General features: G+C 39.2%; 1 protein-coding gene across 2 annotated transcripts in view; it reads right to left on the bottom strand.

Annotated features, from left to right (window-relative positions):
* LOC117269545 (DNA repair protein XRCC4-like) overlaps positions 1 to 7,005 on the bottom strand; it is a 56,041-nt gene extending 49,036 nt beyond the window's left edge. For both annotated transcript variants that reach the window (XM_078161898.1, XM_033646619.2), the window contains exon 1: positions 6,873 to 7,005. The gene's annotated coding sequence lies outside the window, so the exon portion shown is untranslated. The remainder of the gene's footprint in view (positions 1 to 6,872) is intronic.
* Between the last annotated feature and the right edge of the window lie 4,580 nt (positions 7,006 to 11,585).

Consider the following 11,585-nt stretch of genomic DNA (forward strand, 5'->3'; position numbering starts at 1 on the left):
AAACGGGCCTTTTTCCCAAACGCTCCTCTGGTCTCCTGCTCGTGAGGAAAGACCTACTCCTGAAAAACTCGTGCGCAAGGCTTTTTGTCCCTACGAGGCCACCATCATTTACCCGACGGGAGGAGTGAGCGAGTGAGCCCTGCAATCTAGAATTTGACCACTGATGTCACTGTTTTCAACCCATTTTACACACTGGCCCTTTAATTATTCTTAATAGGCGATTGTAGCCAAGTACCATAATGGCATGCAAATAAAAACTCAGGTAAGTTCAATGTCTGGGCTGAGGCAAAAAGGTTGGGACTCTGGGTGCAAGCGATGCAGTAATGAGAAGTCTGTGTTTTTTCCTTTCATGTGGCTCAGAATCGCCTTCTCCCCCACATTGGCGATGTCAAACGATTTCACACAAAGCTTGCATCTAGCTGTGTGTGTGAATTGGGAATCCTTGGCCAACCAGTATTTATATACAGTATTGTCAAGCCATCCATCCACAAACTTGCATCTACCCATTGTGAACCACGTGAAACTCGTCTTCTTGTAGAAAGTGCAGTGTTGGAGTGAAACTTGATACCTGGGGGGCTGGAGGAGGGTCATGGGGCAGCGGACTGGACATACCACTTGTCAATCAGGTAAAAGGGGTGGTATGTTTTCTGAGATGTTTGCTTTCACACAAACTGTGCTTGGCCCGGCATAAAGCACGATCCAGATTGATTAAATTATTTTTGGAAATACTTAATTTTCTATTTTAGAAAACAGTATTTTAGAACAGTGGTAATAGTCTGGAAACATAAATATTTTTCCATACTTTATTTTTCATTTTCCATACTTTTTAATACCTGGAAATTAATCAAATTTATTTCCATACTTTCCACACTTGCGTAAGAACCCTGTCATTCTGTTTTTATGGCTCAACAAGTTGGATAAAGTGCATTTACGACATCTTCTCTCTGCTGACAATCTGTATCGCTCATAATATTGAATACTGACTATAGTGTGACGCGACTCAAGGAACTGTGAAAGGTTCTTTGTGCCAATTTCAAGCCAAAACTCGGAACATAAACTGGTCCCGACCAGAGGCCTGTACTACAAAGCCAGTTCAACTTACACTCTCATTATCTGGTTTGACTAACCCTAACATTGGACATCTGGATAACTGGTACTGCAAAGCTGGTTATCAACTAGTTCAGTCAACTCTGGGTTTTCCTATCCAGCCACGAGTGCGTTCATGTGAAAGAGGAGGGGCTGTTAATGACAAGCGGCATCATCAGAACCATGAATGAAGTCGGCTGCTTCATATTTTATGAGATGAAACAGTGGCCAAAGTGTCTGAGACTGACAGACAGTAAAATGTCAGTGGCGTGGATTTAAATGACACACAATGATAATCTTAACAGAAAATCTAGAAACACTGAAAACACTATCCACAAATTCACTGTGATTTGAGACTTAAATTACGAGCAGGTATCTCTGAGCTATGGGCCTATGTGACGTTTGTATAGAGTATTTTTTATTGTTTAGTTGATGAAACTGTTGATGAATGAGTTGATGAAAGAGATCTGCTTGCACTGCTGCAGAGAGGAAAAAGCATGCACCTGCAATGACGACTCCAAGTCTCATCAGATCACTTCAAATTAGATTCATGTCATTTTCTGTCAAATTAAAGTCGTTCTGAAGTTCTTATTTATTTATTTAGCTTCAGATTCAATCCCAAACAGTAAAACACTTAAACTCAGTGTGTAAGCTGACAGTCCTGCTGCTGGAGGTGTGTCAGTGCAGCTGTTCTTACATCACTCTCCTGGCATGTGTCCCAGCCTGCTGTTCACGTGCCAGCCAACACTTTACAGTATATTTAACTCCCTTCACCGTTGGCTGTGACCTTCCTGGAAAACAGCCACTAATTGCACAGAACGCAGCTACTTTTTCGTGCTGTGAATTTATCAGAGCCGCAGCGTTTGCAGGGGGTCAAGCTATAGTTGTACAGAGAGAACAGAAGACGTACTGAAGGTCCGAGGGGAAAATGGATCTGTAAACCATCAGAGACCCCATAAGGCTTGGCCACGAGAAACCACAAAGCCCCCACAAGAGGAAACAAACAAGGCCGGCCTGTTGTTAGCTGGTTTAGAGCTGCTATACTCAAGATTCAACTGTTTATTGTCGTACGCAATAAACACATGTTGGCAATGAAGTTGTAGTTATCAGACTCCTTCTAATAGTGCTCATTAAATATGGATAACAAGAAAATCATGCAAGTTAAAAATGAGACTCTAAGACATAGAAAATAGAGCATAGATTATAATATGGGAATAAAATATAGTCTAACATATAAAGAATATATATAATCTGATCATTTTTTATTGTTTATTTGCACTCTTTCCCACTCAGTACTGCAACTGCTGCACAACTATTTCCCTCTGGATAAATAAAAGTTTTATCGAATCTTATCTGTTATTTAATTATAATTGTATTCATATACACTCACCGGCCATTTTATTAGGTACACCTGTTCAACTGCAGCAGCTCAATGCATTTAGTCATGTAGACATGGTGAAGATGAGCTGCTGAAGTTCAAACTGAGCATCAGAATGATGAAGAAAGGTGATTTAAGTGACTTTGAATGTGGCATGGTTGTTGGTGCCAGACGGGCTGGTCTGAGTTTTTACTGGGATTTTCAGCACAACCATCTCTAGGGTTTACAGAGGATGGTCCCAAAAAGAGAAAATATCCAGTGAGCCAAAATGCCTTGTTGATGCCAGAGGTCAGAGGAGAATGGCCAGACTGATTCAAGATGATAGAAAGGCAACGGGAAGTCAAATAAGCACTGGTTCCAACCAAGGTCTGCAGAAGACCATCTCTGAAGCAACAACACCTTGTCCAACCTTGAAGCAGATGGGCTACAGCAGCAGAAGACCACACCAGGTGCCACTCCTGTCAGCTAACAACAGGAAACTGAGGCTACAGTTCACACAGGCTCACCAAAACTGGACAATAGAAGATTGGGAAAACCACATTCAGATGGAAGCATGGATCCATCCTGCCTTGTATCAACGCTTCAGGCTGCTGCTGGTGGTGTAATGGTGTGGGGGAGATTTTCTTAGTACCAACTGAGCATGGTTTAAACACCACAGCCTACCTGAGTATTGTTGCTGAGCGTGTCCATCCCTTTATGACCACAGTGTACCCATCTTCTGATGGCTACTTCCAGCAGGATAACGCACCATGTCACAAAGCTCACATCATCACAAACATGACAATGAGTTCACTGTACTCCAATGGCCTCCACAGTCACCAGATCTCAGTCCAATAGAGCACCTTTGGGATGTGCTGGAACGGGAGATTCTCATCATGGATGTGCAGCTGACAAATCTGCAGCAACTGTGTGATGTCATCATGTCAGTATGGACCAACATCTCTGAGGAATGTTTCCAGCACCTTGTTGAATCTGTGACACCAAGAATTAAGGCAGTCCAACCTGGCACCAGCAAGGTGTACCTAATAAAGTGGCTGGTGAGCGTACATGCTTCAGTTTTATAATGTCTGGATTCTTTTGTTCTTGATTTTTTTCACCCTGATTAATCTGTTTAATCAACACCAAAAAACAACATTCATCATCTGTTCACTTAGCAGAAACATGCGCACACCTAACGCTGGAGTGAGTGTTATGTAAACACTAGTTATCCTGGCTGCAGTTTGCAGGTGTAAATGACCGAAGTGTAAATGATTAGTCCAGCTCCATGTAACCGTGTCATCATAGCACCATAAGCACTGTAATGCAGTAATACACAACCTCTCATTAGGTCTGTAAGTACAGGCTCAGCACAGTAAAGCAGCGACCAACCACAGCAGCATGCTTCCTAACACAGCCACACACACACGTCTCAGCAGAGCAACAACAGCAGCCGCATCTTTAACAACATCCTAACAACACCTGCTTCACAGCTAAATATACACACAGGCCGAGAACTTCTCACTTCTGGAAAGTGTCACTTATTACATTTAAAGACACTGTGCTTCTTCTGCAGCAGGAAGTGCATCTGTCTCTGCACCACAGACACAACCACCATTATTTCTATTTGTTCTGGTAATTTAGGACTTTTAGCAACTTTACATTCAATAATTAAATTGTACAAGATGTGGTTATTTAATTAGCTATTTCCTGTGTTTTTAACAAAGCTAGCTGCAGGTCGAGTTCTCAGGTGTAGATTCTGTATGGGGCTGGTTATGACGCTTAATAATGGCCAGAAAAGTGTTTTATGCAGAACATTATGATGTCACAGTGAAGCTGACATTTGACCTTTTGGTTTTAAAATGCCATCACTTCATCATTCAGTCATGTCAGACATTCATATGAAGTTGTGTCATAATTAGCGTATGAATTCTTGAGTTAGGTCACAGTAAAGTTTGACCTTCGACCACGGAATTCTCATGAGCTCATCGTTGAGTCCGAGTGAACGTCCCTGTGGGTGTTTGACATATCACATTCACAAGAACGAGAAAGGCAAGGTCACAGTGACCTTTGACCACCATAATCTAATCAGTTCACTCTTGAGTCCAAGTGGACGTTTGTGCCAAATTTGAAATATTCTCTCAAGGTTGCCGGGTATTGCCGGCGCTGAGGCATAAAAAAAGGAAGAAAGAAAGAATATTGATGAAACTTCACTAGGCCATGGAAATAATATTTTGGAATTCTTAATTTTGGTGGTGTCCACTTTAAAGTGCTTAAGTACTCCTCTGACCCCTGACACTGTGTTAGGAACATGTGCAAATGTGTGTGTTTATGGGTCATAAATGCATCATTACAACTCCACCCCAGAATTTTAAAATGTATTTATTTCTCCCTAACTTAATTTAATCTGAGTTGTTTGTTTTATTTTTTGTTATTCTTCTAATTTTGTTTTTTTTGTTATTATTTTTTATCTTATCTAATTACTGCAATATTCATCTGTGTATTATTTTATCAAGCTCTGGCCTGTAACCAAAATAATGGTGGAAAATGTAAAAATACAATAATAATAATAATAAGAGGAAGAAGAAGAATGAATAAAATGTTTTTAAGTACTTATTATGCAGAATGGCCCTTTCCGGAAAATATATATATTAGGGGTGTAACGATACATCGATCCACATCGATACATCGATTCATTGATTAACGATCCGATTATATCGATGCAAAATGAAAACATCGATCCATATCGTCATCTTAAAGATACACATTTATTTTGAAATTCACATAGCACGTCTGTGTCACCATTTCTGGGCAAGCGCGCCTCCACTCAAACAACAAACAGAGCTCAGAAATAAAATGGTCAAATCATATTCTAGTTGTTTTTGTGAGTTGATGTAAATGATTGTGTTAGATGGGCATATGATATCACGTCATATCGATCGCAGGCTCCTGAATCGAATCAAAATCGTATTGTGACAGACTTTGTGATCCAAACAAACATCCAAACAAATCGATATAATATTGTATCGTGATTAAGCTGGTGATTTACACCCCTAATGTATATCACATTATTAGATTATAATTATTGCTGCACGTTAATGTTGCAGCTGGTAAAGGTGGATGTTTGAGGACAACCACCTTGTTCTGAATATCAATAAGACACAAGAGATGGTGTTTGACCCTACAGCAGTCAGTAACCACAGGCCTGTGGTCGTCCACAACCAAACCATCACACAGGTCCCCTCATATAAATATCTCAGTGTCTTTGTTGACAGCTCACTAACCTGGAACACACGTTAATGGCTGCATTTCTCACGTCATCTGAGAGTTCATAGTTTTGGCAGTCCTACAGAGCCTAATCAGGTACAGTATCACAGCTTGGTCCGGTAACCTCTCTTTCTGTTTCAGTTGATCCATACTGCAGTGCCTGTAATCTGTTGCAGACTGAAGAGATTTAAAAATGAATTTATACCTTTGTCTATAAAGCTTTTAAATAATGGCAGATAAAATCAGAACAGGCACTGATTATGATGATTTGCGTTTTGTTAGAGATATTTTTTAGCACTTGATGTTATTTATTTATCTTTTGTTTTGTTTTATTATTGTTACATTTGGTGTAGAATGTTGATTTGTTTATTTACTATGTTGCATGCTGTAGTTTTATGGCTGCAGTACTGTGAAAGTGCCCAAGACAAATTTCCCACATTAGGGGACAATAAAGTTGACGTTGAATCTTGAACCTTGGAGCACATTTTGATTATTTCCACCTGGGTAGTTTAACTTGTAATATGTTGTGTCAATAATTTAAATCTGTAAAGTAGCTAAAACAAATGTAGTGCAGTTAAAAAGTACAGTATTTCCCTCTGAGATGTACAAAGTAGCATAAAATGGAAACACTCAAGTGAAGTAAAAGTACCTCAAATTGTAGAACAGCAGTACTTGAGTAAATGTACTTGGTTACATTGCAGCACTGGTTGCAGCGTCATATAAGACAGAGAAAGGCAGAAAATGCTCACATTAGAGATGTAAAGACTGTTTTACAATCTGTCATAAAAGATTTTTACTGCTTTTGGATGTATAATATTAAGGTGTTAGCATAGCCGTTGTTTCTGTCCACACAGTGAATCTTCTGGAAACTATAATAGGATAAACTAATCCCTCATTTCCCTCGATTAAATATACCCAGGTGTTTCACAGTGTTTGATGTCCAGCTGAACCTCCAGTGACACCGGACACAGGAAAACCTCCCTGTCATCCAACAACACTGAATGAATGAGTTAGCTCGATGCTAACTCTGACACAGACGCTGTTTGTAAACACAGAGGCGGAAGCTAAGACACGCGAGGACACAGAAGAAGAAGAAGAAGAAGAAGAAGAAGAAGAAGAAAGACTCGGTCACACCTCCAGTAACGACATGTAAGGTTTCTCTTACCTGCAGCTTCTCCTGCTGACGCTTTGTTTTGAGGAGTAAAAGTTATCTTCGGTTCAAACAGCTCGCAGCTGCAGCGGGGAAAGTTAGCTGCTACGTCATCATCATGCGACGCAGCCGAACAGCTGGTTAAATAAGAGGTGGGCGGCACCACAACACAGCAACGTGGTTTCAGTCCTGTACTCAGAGGCAGGGGCGTAGATATAGATAGTGGGGGCCCATGGGGTGAGAGGGCCCATAGAGAGGGGCCCTCCAACTATACATTAGGCATAAACTGGTCCTTGAGAGTAATTTAGATCACAGATTTAATATTTTCTATTATTATTTTTAAGACTTTATTTTTCCTTTTTTCTTTCTTTCTTCCATTTTGTAAAATAGTCAGTAGCAACGTGCAACAAAATATGTTAAAAAATATAAAATATGTGCTTGCTCTACATCAGCTATAAATAAGGTATAAAAACGATGTAATTAAAAGAATAATTCCTTATTTTCTTTGGTATTTTTGTCCTTTACATATATGCCATGATGATTTCTGGTTGATATGTGTGTTGCTGTTGTCCAGTGTCAAGTCTATATTTGATCATGTGACGATAAGATTAAACAGTAGCTAGTTCGGGTGCATAACAAGTAGCGTCCCTTAGGGCCTGTCATAATAGCGTGCACTGGGGCCCGTTGCAACAAATTTACACCACTGCTCAGAAGTGATTAGCTTTTGGAAAATTATCCAATTTTTCCCCCCGAATCCTCTGATTGAATAGATGTTTTTCTTTCCATGCTTGTTCCCCTGATTCCTTTTTTTATTTTGTTGTTTTTGTTTTTTAATCTTTGTTTTTGTTTGTTTGTTATTTTTATGTAACTATCTTAAAATACTGGTACTTACACTTTTCACATACTTTTTGTCATACATAGGGTTTCTTATTTTATATGAGTGTATATCAGTAATTAAGTACCTGATGTTTTGAACACGTTCTTTTTCTAAATTAAATTTTAAAAGTATTAATACTACAGTGTATATATACTGTGTTACAAGTAAGATATGATAAGATGAGATAAAACTTTATTGATTCCACACCAGGGAATTTACATGTTACAGCAGCTCAAATAGCAAAGAGAGAAAAGCAAGTTGGATGGCAATAAAATACTTATAGAATAAAGACAATACAAAAAAATACAATATATATCAGAATTAGAAAAATATAAGTGAAAGTACTTTCAAAATAATTTATATTAAATTGGATTATAACTATTGATGCTTTAATGTGTTCATTGCTTTAATGTTGCAGCTGGTAAAGGTAGAGCTCATCTTCATGACTTTATATACTGCGGGGTAGTTTAATCTATAATAATACTTCATCCAGGGGTGTAAATATAGACAGTGCAATGGAGAGAGCGGGCCCTCCAACAGTGTGTTGGGTGGAGAATGGACCCTTATGAGGTTGTAAATATGCCTGTGTTCAAAGAGGAACTCTCATTAAATTAAAAAACAGTGCCAGTTGCTATGTATGCTCTTAAAAAAAAGGCAAACCCAACTTCTTCATGTTTTTTTTTCTTATTTTGTAAAATAAAATAAAAATGCTTAATCCAAATAAACTATTATAAACTATTAAAATTGTGAAATTAAATTGATAATTTCTCCTTTTTTTGATATACAGATGTGCATTGATGATTGCTGGGTAAAATGTATGTTAATGTTATCCAGTGTCAAGCCTCAAATCAAGACAATATGTGCACGATAGCGCACACTATCAGGCCAGTCATATTAGTGTGAGCTGGGGCCCATTGTAATAACCTTATGCCACTGACTTCATCATTTATTAGCTGATTATATTTTGTATTAATAATCTGAATCTGTAAAGAAACTAAACTTACTTAATCGTGCACATTTAAACACAAGGCAGAACGTATTCAAACAAACACAAGAAGTGTGTGCTCTAGAGAAAGGATCAGCGCTCAGTGAATAACCTCCTAAACCCTATGATAAGCTATTATGGCAAGGCTTAACTATACAGACTTGTGAGCAGTGATAATTAACATGTCTTTGGGGTCATCGGGTGGGAACCTCCTTTCACCAGTGTTTCATCTAGTTAGTCCCACGACACCTCCAGGAGGCTAGACAGTGATCTCTGGCGTCCCAGAGACACTCCCCTAATGCCAGGTCTCACTGCTCCCCGCACCAACCCAACAACCTCCTTTACCTTACTTACGCATGGCTTTCTCAGCCCAAACAGCACCGCCATCTTCAACATGAATATTAATTCCAGTGGCAGAAAGTAAGTACATGTACTGAAGTACTGTAGGGTAGCCTACTCGGGTACAAATTCAAAGTTTTGTGCTACTTTATACTTCTACTCTACTACATCCAAGAGGGAAATATTATACTTTCGTACTTTCTTTCATGATGTCATATTTCAGGAGGGTGGTAAAGGCAAAATAGTAGTATCTGAATATTCAGCATTTGTGCTATGATAACTTAGCATGAAATGGAAATACATGGGTACAGTAGAAGTACCTTAAATAGATTACAGTAATGGTGGCTTTGGTTTGGCTCTGCATGTGGGATTCATCAAAAATAAGGAAAATATAGAATATTATGGGACTTATCCTTTGACTGGACATTTCCAGAATGGCTGGAGCACCCGAAAAATACATTAACTCAATAATCAATATTGAGTTTTCTTGTTTATCTGCATGTTTGCATGCAATCATTACCACGTCGAACCATTTTTGAGACAATTTATAAGAATGCTGGTCACTAAAAGTGGCCTTTAAACTTCTCATTGTCAGTCTTAGATGTTGTGTCCTCCTGACAGACGTAAACTTTAATGACACACTGGAGCAACTCATCTGCATATTAAGAACAGCAGTAACTACAGACAAATGTTACATCCGATGAGATGAAGCATGTTAAAGTTAGAATATAATGATCTCCCCTCCTCTGGGTTGTTTTGGTTTCCTCGTCAGAGAGGCAAAGGAAACAAGCTGTGTGCCACATGTTGCAGAGAGGGAAATGAAGGGATTACTGCAAGAGCATGATCGGAGTTCTGCAAACAGACACTCTCTCCAAGAATAATTGCTCTAAGAGGCTGCTCGGACATTAAAGCGCTTTCTATTAAAGAAACCCACACACTGAGGCCCAGATCAGCTGTTTTTCTGTGGGGATTTACAGTGTGTGTGTGTGTGTGTGTGTGTGTGCAGTAGTTCAGCGTTGCATGCATGACTGGAGTTCACAGAGTTACCTGTGCAGCTCTCCCAGGTGGCCTCTGAGTGCGTGATCACATGAGTGCAGGACTGTGGGAAATATTAAGTTTCAGTCGGAGATTCTCAGAGTCAGCTTGGACTTGTTTATAAAAAGAGACGACCACAAATTGCCCAACAAGCTTGCTAAACCCTCCTCCCCAGAACGCTGATTGTTCAATAATAGCTGAGCAACCATAACCATGTCTGCCAGTGTTTGGATTCTCCACATGTTGAAGTGTTGGTGCACATGGAGCTGTAGTAAAAGAAATACTACATAGTATCTGTGGTTTACTGAGACACATAATGTCAACATTTTTTCTGGTGTTTGGGTTGTTTACTGAAATAAAAGCTCTTACAAATTCTGAAATCGAGGACCCATTGTTTCAAAAATCACCATGAATTTTAATGGTAAATCTGCCACTGTTATTGTAAATGGTGTATTAGCGGTGTGAGAACAGAAAGCTTGACAGTCTGATGGAGCTCTCTGCTTCTTACTTAGCAACATGTCCTACCCTGAAGCGGTGAAAGCTACTGGGATAAAAGACCCAGTGATGACCTTGCTGTTGTTTTTGCTTAGATGTTTGAGTTGATCCCCGCAGTAATTCCTTCCTGTTTATCTGTTTGTATTTCTCATTATTTAATTTCTTTTATAGGCCGTTATTATTATTTTTTTAGGAAGTCCCTCAGAGGCTGTGTCCTTCTTTGATTTCTGTAATGTTCTCTTGTTGATTTAAGGGTCAGATAATTATAAATAATCTTTCATGGAGTGTATGACAGGATCAGGAATTATTCCTGCTCATAAGATCCACTCTTATATGATTAAAAAAGCAATTTTATTTATCGTAATAAATCAGTAATACGTTCCTTTGATGGTGAATTAAAAAAATCTTGACTTTGGTGCCCTCCAGTGGTGATAAAAAAAGACACTTCATTTCCCCAACCCGAGGAAGATTAACGGGCTGAAAACAACTGCAACTCAGATTTTCTATAAAACATTTTTTTGCCACTAAAATAATTTGAAATATGTGAAAAATTCTGGACTGATAATGTTCTTGATAACACCTGGAATTAGGTGTGATCAAACAAACCAAATGCTCATTCTCAAGTTCTTGATTTCGAGAAAACAAAAGTAATTTTCTCCTGATATATTATCGCGTTATCTTCTAGAATTCTACCCTTGAGAATGGAGACATATTAATCTGTTATTACGAGACAATTAGCTTTGTCCTCTTGTATAAATATTGAACTCTAACAGACACATGACCATAGGTGAGGAAAGCAGCTGAAATAAGTTTCCTTTGTGGGGTGGCAGCCTTAGAGATAGGATAAGGAGCTCGGAGTAGAGCCGCTGCTCCTTCGCGTCGAAAGGGGTCAGTTGAGGTGGTTCAGGCATCTGATCAGGATGCTTCCTGGGTGCCTCCCGTTAAAGATATTCAGGGCATGTCTCACTGGTAGGAGGCCCCGGGGCAGACCCCGAAC

This window comes from Epinephelus lanceolatus, chromosome 19 (assembly GCF_041903045.1).
Source record: "Epinephelus lanceolatus isolate andai-2023 chromosome 19, ASM4190304v1, whole genome shotgun sequence".
NCBI classification, from domain to species: Eukaryota; Metazoa; Chordata; class Actinopteri; order Perciformes; family Serranidae; genus Epinephelus; species Epinephelus lanceolatus.